This window comes from Aotus nancymaae, unplaced genomic scaffold (assembly GCF_030222135.1).
Source record: "Aotus nancymaae isolate 86718 unplaced genomic scaffold, 86718_ANA_hifiasm-v0.15.2.pri h1tg000002l, whole genome shotgun sequence".
NCBI lineage: Eukaryota > Metazoa > Chordata > Mammalia > Primates > Aotidae > Aotus > Aotus nancymaae.
The window spans coordinates 34,725,601-34,749,187 of record NW_026988413.1 but is presented as its reverse complement, the minus strand read 5'-3'; positions in this window follow the sequence as shown (position 1 = coordinate 34,749,187).

Below are 23,587 nucleotides of genomic sequence, written 5' to 3'. Positions count from 1 at the left end.
TTACGAGAACAGAATGAAGGAATTGGGTACTTTGGGGTGTCTCCCTGTCAGGATAGAGACATAGGAAGTCAGTTCTTGGCAGACATCAGTCTGCAATAGATTTAGATGAAAGCAAAAGTATTGCCAATAGATTCTTTTTTTCTTTCTTAGATTTCAGCTTTTATTGTAGATATAGAGAGTACATGTGCATATTTGTTACATGAGAATATTGAATGATGGTAAGTTTTGGAGTATGGATCCTGTCACCCTGGAAGTGACATAGTACCCAATAGGTAGTTTTTTAACTCACCTTCCTCCTCAACCCTCTAGTAGTCCATGGTGTCTGTTGTTCCCATATTTATCTCCATGTGTGCTCAATGCCTAGCTCCCATTTATAAGTAAGAACATATGGTAATTGGTTTTCTGTTCCTGCATTAATTTGTTTAGGATTATGGCCTCCAACTCCATGCATGTTGCTGCAAAGGACATGATTTTATTCTTTTTTATGGCAGCATAGTAGTCCATGGTGTATTTGTACCACATTTTCTTTATCCAATCCACAGTTCAGGGCATTTCAGGTCTTTGCTATTGTGACTAGTGCTGTGATTAACATATAAGTGCATATGTCTTTTTGGTAGAATGATTTATTTTCTTTTGGGTATATACCCAGTAATAGGATTAATGGGTTCAATGATAGCTCTGTTTTAAATTCTTTGAAAATTTCCCAGAATGCTTTCTACAATGGCTGTACTAATTTCCATTGTAACCAGCAGCATATAAGCATTTGCTTTTCTCTGCAGCCTTGCCAGCATCTGTTGTTTTTTTGACTTTTTAGTAATAGCTATTCTGATTGTTATGAGTTGGTATCTCATCGTGGTTTTGATTTGCATTTCTGTGATGATTAGTGATTCTGAGCATGTTTTCATGTTTGTTGACCACTTGTATGTCTTATTTTGAGAAATGTCTGTACATGTCCTTTATGCATTTTTTTAATGGGATTATTTGGTTTTTGCTGGTTGACTTAAGTACCCTATAGATTCTGGATATTAGGCCTTTGTTGGATGAATGGTTTGTGAATATCTTCTCCCATTCTCTAAGTTGTCTGTTTGCTCTGTTGATAGTTTATTTTGTTGTGCATGAGACCTTTAGTTTAATTAGGTCCACTTGTCTATTTTTTGTTTTGTTGCCATTGCTTTTGCTTAGACAAAAATTCTTTGCGAAGGCTGATGTCAAAAAGAGTATTTTCTGGATTTTCTTCTAGGTTTTTATAGTTTGAGGTCTTACACTTAAATCTTTCATCTATTTTGAGTTAATTTTTATATATATCAAAAGGTAGGGGTCCAGCTTCTATTTTCTGCATATAATTAGCCAGTTATTCCAGCACAATTTATTGAATAGAGAGTCTTTTCCTCATTGTTTGTTTTTGACAGCCTTTTCGAAGCTCAGATGGTTGTAGGTGTGTAGCTTTATTTCTGAGTTTTCTATTATGTTCCATTGGTCTGCATGTCTGTTTTTGTAACAGTACCAAGCTGTTTGGATTTTGTGGCTTTATAGTATAGTTTGAAGTTGGGTGGTGTGATGCCTCTGGTTTTGTTCTTTCTGCTTAAGATTGCTGTGCCTATTCAGCCTCTTTTTGATTCCATATGAATTTTAGAATAGCTTTTTCTAATTCTGTGAGAATGACATTGGTAGCTTGCTAGAAATAGCATTGAATCTGTACATTTCTTTGGACATCATGCCATTTTAATGATATTGATTTTTCCTATCCATGAGCATGGAATGTTTTTTCATGTTTGTGTCACCTCTGATTTCTTTCACCAGTATTTTATAGCTCTCCCTGTAGAGATCTTTCATCTCCTTGGTTAACTGTATTCCCAGGTATTTCATTTTCTTTGTGGGTATTGTAAGTGGTACTGTGTTCTTGATTTCATTGTCAGCCTGGACATTATTGGTGTATAGAAATGCTACTGATTTTTGCACATTAATTTTGTATCTTGGAAATTTACTAGTTTATACATTTTAAGAGCCATTTGTTTTAAACAAAGATCACTTTTGGGGGGCATCTTCTGGGAATGCTTTACACATTTAAAGATATATTTTCCTGAATATTTTTGGTCTAAGATATATATACTTTTTTTCTTTCTGATCAACTTCAAATGGGAAAGCACATTGATACTTTATGATATTTAGTCCTATGCTGTGAATTTTTAGGTGGTCACATTTTTTAATTTTAAAGAGGTAAAATATCATGTGCTAGATGAAACATCCCCTGCCCAGATTGTATATTTTGGAAAGTTATTTTAAAATAAGAATCAGCACCAATCATACATTCTATAATGAAAATATCTTTCCTTGTGTAATCACATTTTTCCTTAAATCAGTTTAGTTCTATTCTCCCCCAAGTCTCTATGCCAGTGCATTGGCTGGTTGCTTCTTCTAAATCCAGCTGCAGCTGTCTTTATCTGTGCTGTCCAATATGGAAATCACTAGCAACAGGAAGCTATTGAGCACCTCAAATGTGACTAGTCTGAGTTGCCTTGTGATATGAATATAAAACATACTGAATTTGAAGATGCAATGTAGAAAAATAATGAAAACATCTCAATAAGATTTTTATATTGATTACATGTTGAAATGATAATATTTTAAATAGGTTGTGTTGAACCAAACATACTATTAGAATGAACTTTACCTATCCATTTTCATTTTTTTTTAAATGTGGCTACTAGAAAATTTGAAATTACACATGTAGCTCATGTAGTGTAATTATTAGACAGTGCTACCCTGTATAGCTAGCAGTCAATACAGTTGCAAATCCAGTTTGTATGTTTTATGCAGTCCACAGAGGTTCTTTCACCAGGGAGAAAATATGAGGATCATATCAGTCAGAGTTGCTTGACCTCTAAACAATGGCCCTAATGTCAATAGTAGATGCCCAGAGATGGTGAGTAATTAGCTCTTATTCACACAGCCTGTGACAAAAGAAGGTATATCTGACTCCAAAGTAGTTACTTTTAATCATGTAACTGCACTGCCTTTCAGTGCATGAATTATGTACAACAAAGCCAGATGGCACATGGATTCTAAATTTGCAAAACATTTCATCTGCCTAGTAAAAAGTGTGAACAAGAAGAGGACATGATTAGTCACCCTTTAATATAAAAATGTTGAACTGCACTAGAGGTGCCCTTTTTCTCAAACACAGAACAAGAACCTTGACAAAAATATGTAGCTCAAATAAACCTTGTGTTTTAACAGACTAACGAATCCATTAACCAAAATAATATAATGCAGTTTAAAAGCATGAAACTACAGATGTTATTGGTTTAAATATTTATCTTTTCTATTATCAAAAACTTTGAAAATTATTTCCATCTATACATGTCTAAAATACTTATGCTTACCCATAAGTACTATTGTGTAAATTTCATACAATTTTATCTTCAAATGTGCCTTTTATGCCTGGCTTTTTTTGTCTTTGAGAAATTCTTCTAAAATTGACACCGAATGCATTATTTTTTTCTTTTCAGCCATGGAGTCCATCTGTTGTGATATATAAAGTCAGGGGCAATTAACAGAAAGCACTAGGATGAAATTTTATTGGAACTAGAGGGACTATTTTGATGATTCTTTGAATAATTTGCTCTTTTGAACAAATATACCTGGCTTAATATAAATTAGCAGCCAGTCAGTGCATGACACAATAAAATCATAGCATATTCCACCCATAAACTAACAGATTGCATTTTAGGTACTGAAAAAAAGGCACTCAAACTTACTAATTAATTTTTTAGTGTCAGAAAAAATATTAGCATCTTTTGTAAAGGCTGTATTAAATATGCTTTGGAAGTAAATAAAATTAAAATTGATTTAAATATTCTAATAGAGATAAGTATTTTTCTATATTGAAGAGAAAGTTCCTTCTGGAGTCTAAATTGTTTTCAATGGTTTTATGTAGATTGTCTTCATTCTCCATCTGTTCAATTCTCTCACACTAAATTATATTACCTTTAATATACAGGCCATTATATACATATGTATTATGTATATAATGTATGTATTAATGCTTATAGAGATAGTTAAACAATATATACATAGTTTGTATATTAACTATATATATATATAGTTAAACTATATAAACATTTTCAGTGTCTTGCTTTGAATAAAGTTAAACTATATATATATATATATATTTATAGTTTATATCTACTCTATAAGAATTAATACATGAGCAACCATAAAAATGCTCACTAGGAATATATGACTGAATGCATAAATGAATAAATGATTGAAACAAATGACATAAACAATAAGGAGTTTAGGGGTGGAATTTAGGAATTTCATTCCTGAAATTCCGTCACTTTAAGAAGTTGGGGTGGAAGGATCACTTGAGGCCAGGATTTTCAGACCGGTCTGGGCAACATAGTGAGTCCCTGTTTCTACAGTAATAATAATAATAATTGTAATAACAATTAGCCAACCATGGTGACATGCACCCATAGACCCTACTCAGGAGGTTTCAGCAGGAGGATCACTTGAGCCTAGGAGTTTGAAGTTATAGAGAGCTATGATAGTGCCACTGCACTATCATGGGAGATACGGCAAGATTCTATCTCTAAAAAAATTAAAAATTAAAAAAAAAGAAGACAACATATGGAAGAAAAGTTTAAATTATATTAAATAATTTTGAACTATAGAAAATCAACTCAAAGAATGTAAGATATTAAATAAATTGTCATAATTATTTTAAATAGTTTTTTTCAGCCCTTTGAGAGAGATCTGTTGATTACTAAAATCTCACAAAAATTTAACTTTTATAATCTAAGATATAATATGATATGTTAAGCTCTAAATGTATTAAAATTTTAACCACTTTGCTGGGTGCAGTGGCTCATACCTGTGATTCCAGCTACTCGGGAGGCTGAGGTGGAAGGATCACTTGAGATCAAGAATTTGAGGCTAGCCTGGAATGATATAGTGAGACCTCCATCTCTAATAAATAAATAAAATTTTACCTACTTTTCCATATTCTGAGTTATGTTAGTATTTTTTCTTGTTTCAGATTTCCCTCTTCAGAAACCTGACCCAGTTGCTGTTTAAAAGTGGCATAAAATGACCTAGACTTCCAGCTCTACTGAATGGAGGTAAAGAAGCAAACTTGTTATTCCATGTTACTCATTATTCAGTTTTCTATGCTTTATTATTTTCAGATCACAGTGGACTTATTAAGTCTTTTTTTTAACATTGGACCATTGGCTACTTTTTATCTTTGGGTTTTAGGGTGGGTGTGATCCTATGATGGGCTATGGAGGGCAAATGGAGTAGCTATGATGGGCAAATGGAGGCTCCATTCACCATGCATAAGCATTACCAGGTCAGGATGAAAATGGAAAGAATTTTCACCTAGGAGGTACCAGCTCTTGAAAAACCTTATACCCAGATAAAATTGTCAAAGTTCTCATTAAACTTGGAATCCTAATAACTTTCATTCTAAGCTGATTAGAAACCTGAAAACACCTTGAATGAATGCACTTTTCCAAGGTTTCCAGGGTTTGTAAGGCCACAGAACTTAAAAAATTCCTGTCTTTCTCTATAAACTGGCTGTTCATAACTTTTGTCTATTTGCATTTTTTTCCTTAAGAACAAATTTACATACTGTAAGTTTCACACATTTTAATGTACAGTATTGTGAGTCTGGGGAAATGATCACAATCGTATAACAATAACCACAACCAACATATAGAATAGTTCCATCACCCCAGCAAATTTCCTCATGCAACTTTGTCATCATTCCATTTCTCCACACCAGCCCTTAGCAATTCTTGATCATTTTCCTGCCCCTATTGTTTTGTCTTTGTAAAACTGGCATATAAATGGAACCAAACGGTATGTAGTCCTTTGAATCTGGGTTTTTTTCATTTAGCATAATGCATGTGCCATTAATCCATGTTCTTATGGATGTCAGTAGTTTGTTTCTTTTTGTTGTTTCTTTGTATCCCAATTCATGAATCTATCACGTATTATTAATCCGTATTCCACTTGAAACACATCTGGGTTGTTTTCAGTTTTGGGTGATTACTGATTAAACCAATATAAACATTGATATACAGTTTTTCTGTGTGAACATGGGCTTTTATTTCTCTTGGCTAAATACTTAGAACTGGGATTGCTGGGTCATATAGAAAGTGTATGTTAAACTTTATAAAGAAATGCCAACCTTTTTTTCAAAATGGCTGTATGATTTTGAATACTTACAAGCAATACATGACAGTTCCAGTTGCTCTGCATTTCTCCTAGCACTTGAAAACTTTAGGATTCTGTTGTTATTGTTGTTGTTGCCATTATATGCAATGTACAGTTGCATTACATTGTGTTTTTTATTTGCATTTCTCTACTGATTAATAATGTGAGGCACTTTTTATATGTTTACAATGCCTCACATTAATGATGTGACCTCAACCCTTTTACCCATTTCTAAACATTCAGTTAATTGTTTTCTTATTACTGAGTTTCGAGAGCTATTTATATATTGTGCAAGCAACAGATTTTCTAAATATACAATCAGCAATATGTGTTTCAGTTTGCTTTGTCTTTTCAATTTCTCAACTAGCAATAAATACCTAAAAAATATTTGGAAAATCCCCAAAATATTCAGAAATTAAACAACTCACTTCTAAATAAGTCATAGCACCAAGAAGAAATCAAAATAGGAATTAGAAAATATTCTGAACTTAATGCAAATGAAAATATGTCATACAGAAACCTGTAGAATACAGCTAACAAAGTATTAAGAATAAAATGTATAATATTAAATGCTTATATTAGAAAGAAGATAATAAATCAATAGCCCAAGATTCCACTTCAAAAACCTAGAAAAAGAAACAAATTAAATCCAGAAGAACAGAACTGAAACACCTTGTTTCAGTTAATGTTCAATAAATCAATAACATAAATCAATAAATCAGTAACATAAAAAATCAGTAACAAAATCAGTGCAGAAAAATCAATAAATCAATAACAAAATCAATGCAGAAAATCAATGGAACAAAAAATGGTTATTTCAGCAGATGAATAAAATTAATTAACCTCTAGTCAGAACTGTTGGGGGGAAAAAAGAGTGAAGACACAAAATACAAACATCAGGAATGAGAGATGTGGCAACAATACAAGTTCTACGGAAATTAAAACAATATAAGGGAATATTATGAACAACTTTATGATAACAAATCTGACAATTAACATGAAATGGGCAAATTCATTGAAAGACCCAAACTTCCAAAACTTACTCAAAAGGAAATAAATGTATTAAGTAGCCTAAAACCTTGTCACAAGGAGTCCATATGGCTTCAATAGTAAATTTTAACACACATTTAAGGGAAAAAAAAAAAAAAATCAATTCTACACAAACTATTCCAAAGAATTGATGAGGAAGAAATATTTCTCAATCCATTTTAGGGCACAAGCATTACCCTGATGCCAAAACAATATAAAGATATCACAAGAAATAAAACTGAATATTGATATCCTTTATGAACAGGATGCAAAAATCTTCAACGAAATTTTAGCATATCAAATTGAATAATATCTAAGAAGCAAATACTTCACTACTATGTGGAGTTTTTCCCAGGAATGAAAAATTGGTTTAACATCTGAAGATCTAACAATTTAAAAATCAATTCCAGATGGACCACAGACTTAAATTTAAGACCTGAAATCATAAAAAATGCTAGAAGATAACATTGGAAAAACTCTTCTAGACACTGGCTTAAGCAAAGACTTTATGACCAAGAACCCAAAAGCAAATGCAACAAAAACAAAGATAAATAGATGGGACCTAATTAAACTAAAAAGCTTCTGCACAGCAAAAGAAACAATCAGCAGAGCAAGCAGATATTCCACAATGTGGGAGAAAAGCTTCACAAACTATGCATCTGACAAAGGACTATTACCCAGAATCTACAAGGAACTCCAATCAGCAAGAATAAAACAAACAAGCCCATCAAAATATGGGCAAAGACATGAACAGACAGTTCTCAAAAGAAGTTATACAAATGGCCACCAAACATGAAAAAATGCTCAACATCACTCATTATCAGGGAAATGCAAATCGAAACCACAATGTGATACCGCTTTACTCCTGCAAGAATGCCCATAATGTAAGAAATAAAACTCCAACAGATGTTGGCATAGATGTGATGCAAAGGAAACACTTTTACACTGCTGGTTGGAATGTAAACTAGTACAACCAATATAGAAAAAAAGTATGGAGATTCCTTAAAGAACTAAAAGTAGAACCACCATTGGTTCCAGCAATCCCACTACTTGGTATCTACCCAAAGGAAAAGATGTCATTAAAGACACTTGCACACACATGTTTATAACAGCATAAATCACAATTGCAAAAATATGGAACCAGCCTAAGTGCCGATCAACCAACAAGTAGATACAGCAAATGTGGCGTGTATATATGCATATATACATATACACCATGGAACACTACTCAGCCATAAAAAGGAATGAAATAATGGCATTCACAGCAATATGGATTGAATTGGAGACTATTATTCTAAGTGCAGTAACTGAGGAATGGAAAACCAAACATTGCATGTTTTCAATTAAAAGCTATGAGTACACAAAGGCATAAGAATGATATAATTGACTTTGGGAACTTGGAGGGGAAGGACAGGAGGGCGAGGGATAAAAAATTACACATTGGCTACAGTGTACGCTGCAATAAGGCAAAATAAAGCAAAAGCCATCCATGCTGGAAAAAAGGAATTAAAAAGGCACTATTTGAAGACAACATAATTTATGTAGAAAATTCAATTGAATCTACAAAAACACTACTAGAAGTAATAAGTGAATTTAGCAAGGTTGCAAATTATAAGACCAGTATTAAAAATCAATTGTTTTTTCTATATACTAGCCACAATCCACAATCAGAAATTTAAATTTAAAAAAATAACATTACAATAATAAAATAAATAAGTTCTTAGGGATAAATCTGACAAAGTTGTAGGAGACCTGCACAAATTAAAACTATGACAGATTTCTGAGAGTAATTAACTTAAAGAAATGGAGAATTATATTGTATTTAAGGGTCAAAAGACTCAATATTGTTATAAAATGAATTCTCTACAATTTGAAAAAATTGATAGCTCACACACTTAGAAACACATCTACTCTTTGGCAAGTTATTCCACCTCTGGATATTTATCATGTAGGCTTGCTTTTAAAAGTGAGAAGTTATATTCACAAATTACACATTGCAGAATGGTTTGTAATTCCAAAGTTTAGAAACCACCATAATGCCTAATAATAAATAATGAATTCTATAAATAGTAGTTTTGATTCAGATAATGTAATACTGTATAGCTTTTTGTGACTTGACATGGAATAATCTCCAAGCAAAGTGCAAAGCATGGTGCAGAGCAGCTACAATTTTTTAAAGGAGGTTGGGGAGTGAATAAATAAATATAGTTGCTTATATTATATTCGTAGAACACCTCTGGAAAGAAACATAAGACTTTTTCAACTAGTTGCCTGTGAAATTGAGGGGTTTAAGATGGGTGAAATTTTTCATGATATATTATTTTGCATCTTTTAAATATTAAAGTAGATAAATGTATTGCCTCTTCAAATTATGAATAAATACAATTAAAATTAAAAGTCAATAATAAGATAACTAAAAATCTCAAACATTTTGAAATTTTAAAATATACACATTTAAAGAGGCAAGGGTCAAAAAATAAATCATAAGGAAAAGTAAGAAATGTAGCTCAGTGATAATGAAAATGTTAAATATTAAACTTCCAGGATATAATTTAAGCAGCATTTAAGCATTATTTGCAGGCTTATATACACATTTAAGGAGAAAGCTAAAACTAGCAAGTTAAACATACAGCTTATAAAGTTAGAAATAGCACATCAGTATAAACTTGAAGTTTAAGACAGAAGAAATTAATGAAATAGAAAACAAAGATACAAATATAGAGTAGCTCGACTGAACCAAAATTTGTTCCTTAGAAATGTAGAAACAATGAATAAAAATAAAGCCTCCTTTGGCAAGATTAATTTTAAAAAATAGAAAAGACATAAATAAATGATCTCAGGAAGGTTGGGCACAGTGGCTCATGCCTGTAACCCCAGCACTTTGGGTGGCCAAGGTGAGCAGATCACTTGAGGTCAGGAGTTCAAGATCAGCCTGGCCAACATGGTGAAATGTGTCTCTACTAAAAACACAAATATTAGCCAGCATAGTGGTGCATGCCTATAATCCCAGCTACTAGGGAGGCTGAGGCACAAGAATTTGTTGAACCGGGGAGGTAGCGGTTGCAGTGAGCTGAGATCATGCCACTACACTCCAGCGTGGGTAACAGAGCAAGACTCTGTCTCACAAAAAAAAAAAAAAAAAAAAGGAAATAAAAAGAAAACCTTGTGATTTTAAAAGAGGAGGCTTTTTCTTGATTGAAAGAGGAAATCATGACCAACTTTATGCTAATAAATTTGTAGATGTTGATTTTTTAATTTCTAAAAAAGGTAACACACCAAAACCAACACAAGTAGGAAATATTGAATAAAATCCAAAACACTACACCTGCTTTTATAAATTTAGTCTCCCAATAAATAGAATAGTTTTTTTAAAAAATCTATTCCTAAAAACACACAAAACAAATATAGTTTTACAGGTGATTTCCATGGTTTCTTCCTAGTACTTATGAGATCATTCCTATTTATTGACTCATCCTAGAGATTTTATTTTATGAGGCTAATGTTACACTAAAACCCTCACCACTTACAAAGTTTAGGGGGTTTATTGTTGCTTAATTTTCCAAAAATCCCTGGTATTTGTAATTTTCATTTTTTAATTTTCCTTGTTGCTTTTCAGTAGTTTATAGGCAAAGAAAAAGAGAAATACCCGAACTTATCTGCCCATCTTTAAAAGTGTATTTAACTTTCTATGTCTTTATGTGTATCTTCTGTAGGCACCATGTAACCTAACTCTTAACTCTGTGTGTGGAGGTAAAGGGGAGATTAGTCTACTTACATTTATTGGGAATACTAATATTGATACATTTAACCTTAATTTGTTTCCTGTCTTTTTGCCTTCTAGTGTCACTTTTTGATTGCATTTTTTCCTCTTCTACAGACTTGGATGTTATGTACTCTGTTTTTATTATTAATGGGTATTCTTTAAGAATAACATGCATTAGACAGTTCCTGTCTAATGTAACACTTGTTTCCAGTAACAAGTTACATATATATACATATATATAAAGTTTTCTACTTATCTCACAAGTTAGAAATTATAGTTTGTCATTTGATGCTAACCAACATGTTTTCCATTTCTTAGCTTTTAATTTCTATTTGGATCTTAAATTTTCTTTAGCCTGAGATCAATTTATTTTGTCTTCTATCTGTAATATTTCCTCATAAGAATGTATACTCAGAATAAACTGCTTTTGTTTGTTGGAATTGCTCAGTCTTGAGAGTCAGTTTGCTGAGTAAACAATTCCTGATTGTAGTTATTTTCCCTAAGTTCTATTAGGATGACACAATAACACATTCTGGCTTTTATTTTTGCTTTTGAAAGATCTTCAGTGAATCCAGCTGACAGTACAATGTAGATAATATGTCTTTCTTCTCTGATTATTTCTACTACCTTCTCTTCATCGTTGGGGTTTTGCTGTTTGCTAAACATGTCTAGACTTGAATTTGTTTTCATTTATCCTTAGGGGATTTGGGATGCTTTCTGAATCTGACAATTTATTAATTTATTAATCCCTTAATTCTTGGGATTCTCAGCCACTCTTAAAATATTGTTTCTTCTCATTTTTGGGTTTCTATTCTTCTGAAATTCTGCATAGATATGTGCAACCTTTTCTCATTATAGCCTCCCTGTGTTCTAACATCTCTTCTGTTTTCCTTCTCTTTGTGTCTCTTTGCTGAATCTAAATAAATTTATTTAAATCTATCCTTGAATTTCAGGATATTTTTCTAAATATTCTGGGTTTTTTCCTCAGATTTGTTTTGTTATTTTAACTCTTATTACTTGTTTATGTCATGGTTTCATATTTTAAACTTTCCATTCATAAATTATTTTGTAATCCATTTCTGATCATGAGACTATCTGAGTCATTGGGATCTAAATGTGCTAGGTTTCTTTACTGACTCTTGTTCATAGTAGTTTATGTCCTCTTGTGTTTTGAAATGGTAAATTGTTAGATTATTTGTCCTTCTGGCCTGCATCTAAGAAAATTGTGTTGTACTGTAGATGATGATGTATTATTTCAATAAAAAGTTCTTGTCAAGCTATCTCTCTCATAACCTATCTTGCATACTTTTCTATCCCTTTAACTCTTTATATTAGTTGCTCAGTAATTTCCTTAGATCAATTTCCCAATTTACTAATCCTTTTATCGGCTATTTAATCTGCTATCTAACTACCCACTGGGTTTTTTATTTTATATATTATGTTTATATAAAATATTTTATATTATATTATCTTTTGAAAAAGGATCTTACTCTATTGTCGGCTAAAGTGTGGTGGCATGATCATAGCTCACTGTAACCTTGAACTCATGGCTCATAGGATCCTTCTACCTTAGCCTCCTGAGTAGCTAGAACTACAGGCACGTGCCACTATGTAAAAGTAGTTTCTTTTATTTTTTTAAATTTTATAGAGGTGGAGTCTTACTATGTCATCCGCACTGGTCTTGAACTCCTGGCCTCAAACGATCCTCCCACCTCAGCCTTCCAAAGTGCTGAGATTACAGGCACAAACCACTGGACCTGACCTTGTTTATTTTAAAGTAAATAACTTATTTTTCTTATTTTTCATTTATAAAAATTAATTCTATTTCAATTTTCACACTACCTACATTTTTTTCACACTATTTGGTTTCTATTGTTTAAAAAATTCCTTTATTGCATTTTAAACAAAATATTAGTGCATATTTATTTTTATATAAATGCAAACACTGGAATTATTGAAATGCTGTCTCTTTCAATGAGGTAAATTTTACTCTTCAATTATTTAAGAAATAATGGGAAATCATAAATAATAATTGAAGAATTACCTCTATATTACTATATTACTTCTATCATTTAAAGGTTTGACAGGAGTTATAGCAGACAATTGATTTACTTTATAATAATACTTCATGCTTTCATCAGCTAGATAATATCCAAAATCTTTCACCTGTAATTTTTGGCCAATTTCTAGTTGTAGTACAGTGGAATATTTAACATTTCATTGATCAGGCTGGATGTTATGAGGTATACTGCAATCATGCTTCAACATGGCTTTACCATTGTTGCAGGTCTCTGATATCACTCTCTGTGTCAGTATAAACTGCTTCAGATTCTAATTGCATCCCCTAATTATCTTTATAGATATTAGAAATGAGGTATTTTGCTTCATGCATAGCACTACAAAGTAATGCAAATATAAAGAAATTCTCTTCCCCTAACTGATGAATAGTTATTCTTCCTTTTACCTGAAGTTCAAAAAATTACATCTACCTGGTCTAAGAAACTTGGATCATTTTTTTATAATGAAATCTGGACAGTTTCTACAACAGATCTATTTTATTTTCTAGATGCTGGAGGCTTTTGAGTTCTTTTTTTCATTGCCTGTTATAGCTTCTGCGTTATTATTGAGGTTTGTTGAATGGCCTCCATTAAATTTTTATTGGTGTCCTTATAATTTAATATTGGGCTATATTATAGCTACTTCTTTTTCAATGTCAACTATTTTAAATTAGTGTCACCATCTTAATCTCTAATTTTTATGAATTCTGTCAACAAATGATAATCTATTTTATACTCCTCAGTATTATTTTTGGTAAACAATAACATTCCTACTCTCCAAGAGCATGTGAAGTTGGAGCCCCTGGATCTATTAATTCTAAACTTCCACTACAAATCTATGCTATAGACTTGCATTGTCCAATAATGTAATCATTAGCCACGTGGCTATTTAAATTCAAATTTTAAAAAATTAAAAATTTGGTTTCTCAGATATGCTAGCCACATTTCAAGGGCTTAAGAGCCATGTGTGGCTGATGACTACCATATGGGACAATGCAGGTATAGAGTGTTTTCGTAACTGCAGAGAGCTTTATTGAATAGAACTACTTTAGATGAGACCCTTTCTACTCAAGGACCTCAACTGTAACTCTCACAGTGAAAGCAAAATATTTATGAATAACACTTTAAAAAGATTAATCTGTCAGGTCATCATGCTCAGGTAACTCTTCTATTTATACATATGACCTAGTCAATTTTATTAGTTGTATAAGCAGGAAACTCACAGTGCAATATAAAGCTTGTATCTTGTTCCATTTATTGCTATTGTAATAAAATCAGACTTCTCAGTGAATTCTAATGGATCAGGTGTGATCATACAAAGTACTAGCAACTGTCTTTTTTAAAGCAGTGCTGATCCAATGAAGAGTTTGAAACATATCAGCCTTACCATACATTCCTAAATGAAATCATATCTCAACTGTCATACCTTTGTAGTCATTCAAAATAATATTTTTTAAAACCTCTTTTAAAGTGGTACTGAAAGAGTCTATTAATATGGAATATTCTCTAGAAATTTTTCATTTAGTATCACTACTGTATCCAATATCATTATGTTAATAACTTTATCTCTAGGTATTTTTACATGTTAAAAATTAAAACTGAATAATCTTTCCAAAGATAAAGTGTGACTATATTTCATAATCTCTTGTAAAGAAGAAAGTGATGCCTAATTTATCTATTTGGTAACACCAATTTTGTTTACTTATTGCTATGTGGCCTGAACTGTTTGTTCAGTAAACTTCACTTCCACATTAATGTTGTGGCAGAAATTCTACTGTAATACATTTTTTTTTTGCAGACATTGTAATATCACAGTCTGACGTTTTAGGTGCTTCAGCATCCACCAAGTTTAAAGGATAAGAAGACATTTTTTGCATGAATATTGTGTTAACACTTTTGCTTTAGTCATTCCTAATTGTATTGCCCCAACAATACCCATTCCAAGAAATATCTCCTATAAAGGGGTTATAGAAGCTCCATTGTTTGCTAGGACATCAGGTTCATTAACACCATCTACTGCAAACAAAAAGTACAAAGGAACTATGTATCTTAGAACTAGTCAACTGGAAAGAGATGTTTTGACTGAACCATCTATTATTCACTTGTAGCCATTTCTTTATCAGAGAAAGCAACTTCTCTTCTAAGAGAGTATGTGGGAATTCCACCTGCTGCAGCAGCTTTCTATCTATTGTGACCATCAAGGTATGAACAGAGACCATGAAGATTTTGTTTCACTGATCACAGTGACCATCACTGTAGCGTCATCTGACTACACTACAATAGAGCCATCCACAAACCTGGCCAGTTTTCCAGCAAGTGTTCCTGGTTTGCTATGGCTGAAGTTCATAGCCACATTTCTAGACCTTGTCCCCTCTGTCTACAGTACATCCACCTCCATAAGTGGGCATACAGGATTCCAGCCTGGTGGCCAGAGGGTTGGTCCTTAGTGGATGGAGTCACAGGAACCTCCCTATGATGTACTTAAGTATGATTCTTAAGGTCTTTTGAATTATTCTGATATTTCTGCTTCTTGTGGTAAAAATTCATCTATTTATTTTTGATAATTCTCTCTTACAGTTGTTTTGTTCTATTGTGTGGATTTTTTAATTGGAGGTATAACTTGAGTATGTGGGTGTGTGTGTGCATGCATGTATGTAAGAGAAAGAATGTGTATGTCCTACGGAACTTGAGTTGCGAAAATGTCCAAATACCTGGGTATTCATAAATCTTATACCAGTTTTTGTATTAATTTTATTTATTTCTAATCTTCTACTGAGGCTACTCTCGCTGTCCTTTCATCGCTCAGTAAAAAACATCACCATCTCCAAATTTGATTTTAATCATGTTCAAGCTTGTGCTACCCAGGAATTGAGTTTGAATTATAATCTTCAATCAAAGACATGTGCTATACTGAAAAAGGAAAAAGAAAATGAGAGAGAGAGACAGGAGAAGGAGAAGGAGGAAGAGGAAAAGAAGGAAGGAAAGAGAGAAGGGGAGAAAGGAATGGAAGGAAGGAAGGAAGAGGGGGAGGAAGAGAGAGGGAGGGAGGACTTGATCATATTTTTCCATGGAACCAATATGGCCTTACATTGAGATCTGCTCTTGCTATGAAGACTATATCATTAAACTAGTTTCCTCTCCTTTGGAAAGAAAAAAAATCTACTTAATACTGATTATTGGTTTATCTTTACATAACAACGAATAATAAATGTACTAGTTAGTAGCCTCCTCTTGGATACCACATAGAGGTAGTACAGTCTGTTTTTCTAGATTGCAAGCTTTAGAGAATAGGTCGGTTCTCCCTTCCCAGCTCACTTTGATCCCAGGCTCTCTTTCTCATGCCCCATGCTTCTCAAATCCCATGAGTCCCATTTGTATCAGCAGTTGATTCTTGCTTTACTTTGACTTCTTCTTCTTTTCTGGCACTTAGAGTTTACCTGTTGCCTTAAGTTTAACTCCGGATTGTTTTAGTTTTTAAAATTTTACGGAAAATGTTTCTAAGAGGATTCATCACTTATTTTATAACAATTTTTTGTGAAAATCATTTAGCATCGATTATAGATCTATTGACAAAGCATTAGGTTTTCAGAATTCAAGATGTTGATATTAGGGTAAAGGTAAAATCAGGAAACAAAAAATAAAAACAAGCCTTGCAACGCATCATGATTATTTACGAGTTGATTACGTCTTCTGATTGTCTTCAATAAAGAATTTTTCTTGAATGGGTAATAAAAATAAGCACTGTATCAATCCTCTTAGAATTTAGGCTTCAAAGCTTTTATTAGGTCTGACTTAGACTGCAAATATTTTCCAAAAACCTTCCCCACTTAGGCTGACATTTTATTTTATTTTAGGTGTTTCTCCAGTTTTTTTCCACTTTTTAAAATTATTTCTCATATTTTTTTATCACATTGCCTTTTTCAAATATGAACATTGTCAGTCTTTCTAAACATAATTTAATTTTAAATGCACCTAATAGAATTTAATATTGTGTCTTTGCTAGCTTTGTATTTTAACATTAACCAACTGTCTTATATCAGAAATCCAGAAAGATGGGGCATGATGAGAAAGATATGGTAGCAGGAGGTCATTAAGCCTGTTCCCTCAACACATACATATGCCCACATGCACATACACATGTGCATGTATTCACGAATAGCAGAAGATAGAAAAGTCCTGCCAGCTCAACTCTAGGTTTCCCATCTGTTTCATCCTAAGTCAATGAGAGGAAAAAGCAGTTTAAAAATTAAAACAAATTTACCATCATGGCGAAATACGTCAGCAAATATCCACCTCTTATTTGTCTCCTGAGGCTATTTCCCCATGGTAAAATCAGTCACACCACTGAAAAATAAATAGAACCCATGAGATTTCTTTAAACTAATTCAATGTCATAAAATAAAAAGTAGAGAGTTGTGGCAATCACCTTAATATGCCTTCTGCTGCAGAAAGAGAGGAACCCTCATGCTTAGCCAGAAGCCAATGTTTTTAGTAATTTGACAAATATTTCTTGAGAGACCAAGCATTTAAATTCACTAATTTTCACATTGAAGCTTTTATCTTTAATAATTGTTAATATACTTTTAAAATTCTTTCCTTGTTTTCTCACATTTCTGTCTTATTTCATTGTTGTTTTTTTAGGGTGGGATGGATTGTTTTAGGATTTAAAAAGAAACTCACGTAAGTTCTATTTTCTCAGGCTGCATCATTTTTGTTGACTACTTTTAGAGCCTTTTCAGCTTTACGTCACTCCTACCACCTGGCCTCATAGTGGGACAATTACACTTGCTAAGGTTATAAGCCATGTTAAGGATTTCTGTTTGTATCCCAGTATTAAGACAATCCCTCAACAGCAGGGGATACAGGAGGCTGGTGAGATAGGCTTGCAGTCACAATTCCACAGTTCAGAATGGTAAAGTAGAAAGAGAGGGATAGATGGAGGTGAGGAGTGCTGTGGGAACATACCAGGAGTACCAATTTAGTTGTATCTCCTTGGGTTAAATCATGAATTTGCACATCTCTAATTTTAAATGAAAGCTTTAAACTTATACCATCTTAATCTTTACCTAAAATTCAAAGGTTTTCCTATGCCTCACATCCAGGAGAGGCTTGCAGGTAGTGGATGATGGAATTGTGAATTTCACAATTCACAATGATGCTACGCTTCATTAATCATCCATTATTTTTGAAATCTTCAGCTCCATTTCCTCTGGTGACTCTCTCTAATCCATCTTCGAAAATGCTTAATTGTTCCTGTAATAAAAACAAAACAATAGAAACTTTTATTAAATATCCCTCTCTCTTTTTCTCCTACTCTTGCTCTCTTCTTGCTTTCTTTACAGGACTACAGTAACCAAAACTGCATGGTACTGGCACAAAATCAGACACATAGACCAATAGAACAGAATAGAGAACCCAAAAATAAGGCCACACACCTACAACTATCTGATCTTTAACAAACCTGACAAAAACAAGCAATGGGGGAAGGATGCCCTATTCAGTAAATGGTGCAGGGATAACTGGCTAGCCGTATGTGAAAGATTCAAACTGGAACCCTTCTTTACATTATATACAAAAATCAACTGAAGATGGATTAAAAACTTAAATGTAAAATCCCCAAATTATAAAAACCCTGGAAAACAACCTAGGCAATATCATTCTGGACATAGGAAGAGGCAAAGATTTCATGATGAAGATGCCAAAGCAAGTTCAACAATAGCAAAGATTAACAAATGGGATCTAATTAAAACAAGAGCTTCTGCACAGCAAAAGAAACTATCAAAGCGAACTGAACACCTACAGAAAAGGAGAAAATATTTGCAAACTATGCATCTGACAAAGGTCTAATATCCAGCATCTGTAAGAAACTTAAACAAATTTGCAAGAAACAAACAAACAACTCTGTTAAAAAGTGGGCAAATGACATGAAGATAAATTTTTCAAAAGAAGACATACATATAGCCACAAGCATATGAAAAAAAGCTCAATGTCACTGATCACTAGAAAAATACAAGTCAAAACCACAATGAGATACTGTATTAGTACCTTCTCAGGCTGCTATGAAGAAATACCCAAGACTGGGTAATTTATAAAGAAAAGAAGTTTAATTGACTCACAGTTCTTTATGGCTGTGGAGGCCTCAGGAAACTTACAATCATGGCGGAAGACACCTCTTCACAGGGTGAGAGGAGAGAGAATGGGTGCCAGCAGGAAAAATGCCAGATGCTTATATAACCATCAGATCTCATGAGGACTCACTCACTATCACAAAAACAGCATGGGGACACCACCCCCATGATTCAATTAACTCCTACTGGGTCCATCCTACAACACATGTGGATTATGAGGATTCCAATTCAAGCCGAGACTTGGATGGGGACGCAGCCAAATCATATCAGATACCATCTCACACCAGTCAGAATGGCTTTTATTAAAAAGTCAAAAAATAACAGGTGCTAGCAAGGTTGCAGAGAAAAAGGAATACTTATAAACTCTTGGTGAGAGTATAAATTAGTTCAACAACTGTGGAAAGCAGTGTGGTGATTCCTCAAAGACCTGAAAACAGAATTACCATTCAACAAAGCAATTCCATTACTTGGTACATTCCAAAGGAATATAAATTGTTCTATTATAAAGATACATGCATATGTATGTTCATTGCAGCACTATTCACAACAGCAAAGACATGGAATCAACCTAAATACCCATCAGTGATAGACTGGATAAAGAAAATGTGGTACATATGCACCATGGAATACTAGGCAGTGATAAAAAAGAGCAAGATCATATCCTTTGCAGGAAAATGAATGGAGCTGGAGGTTATAAATCTTAGCAAACTAATTCAGGAACAGAAAACCAAATACCACATGTTCTCGCTTATAAGTGGAAGCTAAATGATGAGAACGCATGGACACTTACAGGGAAACAACAGACACTGTAGCCTACCAGAGAGTAGAGGATTGGAGGAGGGAGAGGATCAGGAAAAATAACTAATGAGTATAGCTTAATACCTGAGTGATGAAATAATCTGTACAACAATCCCCCCTGACATGAGTTTACCTATATAACAAACCCTCACATGAATCCCTCAATTTAAGGCTTAAAAACACATACAATGCAAAGCAATTTTATCAAGTAAAATATGCTTTTATTTTTAAAAAGTACAGTTCTTGACAATGGTCAACTTTCCTGCATCTGCTTACTTAACTCTGCAGCACTCACCAGCATACTGAAATCTGACTTCCACTCTCAAATGTTCTACCTACACTTCTTGTCAAAAGTCAACAATGACATCCTAAATTAATGCCCAGTGACCTCTCCTCAACCCTTCCTCTATTGACTTCTGTTGAGATTTGGGAATGTTGAAGCTATTTTTCCCTTGACTTTTTTGACCACAACTCTCTGTCCACTTAGCTACTCAGTCTTTAGAGCTTGGACTAAGACTATTTATATCATTTTCGGGATATTCTATTGAGTTCCTAGTCTTTTTTCTATTGATTTGAATGGGATCCCTATGTTTTTTTAAAAAATAGCATACGGTCTTACATGAGGTGCAAATATTTCTTTTTTATCTTCCAAAAGAATGGAAAAATCTCGTATTTGTAAGAGAGAAAATCCATAAGGTAAAAGGAGGTTGAATCTCTGGATGAATGTGTAGAAGACCCACTGATTGGAAGTGCCCACAATGGACTATAATGTGACCAAAATATTGATAGTTATTAACATAAGCCATTGAAATTTGGGGTGTATTTGCTACAGAAGCTTTCATTACCTTAATCTTTCAGAAGAGACTAAGATCACCTAGATATAGTCGAGAGAGAACTAAGAACTCTAACATTTTTAGTCAGATAGTAGAAGAAGAAGAACCCCCAAAATATGGATTAATATTTTCCATTAAGATAAGAATGAAACTCAAATAATGCAATATTACTGCAGTCAAGGAAAGAGCCTTTCAAGAAAGATGGAATCATTAATTGGGTTGAATGTTGACAGAAGTTAAGAAAAACTAACAGGGTGTTAATTGGAGTTAGTAACATAGAAGACACTGTTAATTTTAGCAAAATCCAATTATAAGGAAAATGGATGAGGTAGAGTGTGAATGAAAAATTATAAAAACAAAAAATCATATTTGAAAGAGATGTGTGACTGAAGAAGTGTTGGTTTAATTTTTTTAAAACTCAAGAAAAATATCCCAGACTTAATACTGAAGGCAAAACCTAATAATGAGGAAGATGTGGAAAACCAAAAGAGCTCGATAGCAATTGATGAGATGGGGACATAGAACAAGAAATGTAATCCGGTAAATGGGGAAGATTCAACTGCATTTCAGAGCCATAAATTTTCATTATTAAAAGAAGAAAGATGGAAGACAGAAGGAGATCAACCGGGATTACATTTGTAAATACAGTGGAACAAAGCTGAGGCAGCTCCAGATGGTGGCTTCAATTTCCTCTTGGTTTTCTGATGAAAGTTAAGGGTGTGAGTGTGGAAACTGGGTAAGATATTTAAGGATAGTGGAAAAGAAATTGAATAGTTACTATGTATAGTGGAAAAACAAACTGACTTGAAAAATGAGATCAGGCTTCTGATATAGTTGGAATATATTTGAATTTGATTAATATAAATTAATAGGGAAACCTATTTACCCAGCTTTGAGTTTCTCTTGTAGTATCTGTCACCCAAAGGCATAAAAAAAAGAGATAATTGGGTTCATCCTGATTTGAAGTTTTGCCAAACGAGGGGAAATAAATTTGGAATATTGGAAATAGGAAACTTAAAATGATAGATTGTAGAAACTGAGACTAGGAAGCGGAGTGAAGACAGGAGATGTTTGAGAGATGGAAAGAAATGTGGAGATAAATGGACTAGAAATCATACTTGTGTAAAATCAGCACAATTCCAATACAATTAGTTACATAAGGAATTTGAAACATCAATTGTGATTAAAAAGTGGATTGTTTAAATTAGTGCTTTTGGAGGCGAAGTGGCGTTAAAAGAAGAAAAGTTCCATGGTGTGCATAGAGCGTGTAGTAATGAAAACTAGAAGTAAGTGAAAATTATCAGAAAAGAAAGTGTATTAGCTGAGGTAGGAGTGATTCCTACAGTCATATAGTCATGGAGTCAGATAGGTACTAAGGCCATGCTGAGGAAATACATCATAAATCCTCATGTTCTTACTTCTAAGTGAGAACTAAATGATGAGAACACCTGGACACACAGAGGGGAACAACATACATTGGGGTCTTTCAGAGAGTGGAGAGTGGGAGGAGGGAGTAGATCAAGAAAAATAACTAATAGGTACTAGGCTTAATACCTGGGTGATGAAATAATCTGTACTACAAACCCCAATGACACAAGCTTACCTATGTAACAAACCTGCACATATACCCCTGAACTTATGAAAAAAGTTAAAAAAATAAAGAAATACGTAATACTGTGAGAGACTTTGGGATAGTGTGTGGGCTTCCTAAACATAACCTTTAGTCACTGAGTCTCCATAAGCGTAGAAACCATATCTACTTTGTTTATTGTTGTATCTCCAACATCTGGCACAGTTCCTGGCACATCAAAGGGACTTAATGAATGTTTACAAATGAATGACTGAATAAATAAATAAACAAATAAAGGAAGGAAGGAAAGATGGTGTTGGTAGCCAGCCTCCAGGATGACTCCCTATGAACTTTGTTCCTGGTATTCGCATCCTTGTGTATTCTCTTCTCATGCTGTACCAGAGTTGGTCTGCGTGACTTAAAGACTAAGGAAGAAGTGAAGATGTGTCACTTCTGAGGGTAGTTTATAAGAATATGCAGTATTCATTTTGGACAACTAGCACTGGGGAAAGCTATGTTATGAACAGCACATGGTGAAGAACTAAAGCCTCCTGCCAATAGCTATGCGAATGAACTTGGAAGCAGATCCTCTGGCCCCACTCAAGTCTCCAGAAACTGGAGCCCTCCTGGCCAACAGCTTGACTGCAATCTCATGAAAGACCCTGAGCCAGAATCACTAAGCAAAGCTACTCTGGATATCTAATCCTCAGAAATGATGTGAAATAATAATATTAGTTGCTTCAAGCAGATAAGATGTTAGGGTAATTTGTTATGCAGCAACAGATAACTAATACAGATGGCAAGCTATTTCTACTGGGCATCTCAGAACTTGTTCCCTTTGCTATTTTCCCCCATTTGTGCATAGAATCATAATTAATGTCTTTTCTCCTTCTATAATCATTTTAAGAATCTGATATTCTCACTTTAGTAATAAAAAATCACAAGTATATATTTTGCAGTCAAAAGTATAACATACCACTAAATTTTGGCATAATGACTTTTTCCCCTCACTTTGTGAGACATTGTGTAGGCTGATACAGAAGGTATGAATAATGTTGAAATTGTAGTGGTTGCCCAATTCACATTGAATTATTGCTATATTTGGCATGTTTTTCAGCTTTTCTCATAAGCAAAGCAAGTCAGTACAAGTCATAATTGACAAAAGTCAGAAAATGCACTTTCAGCAT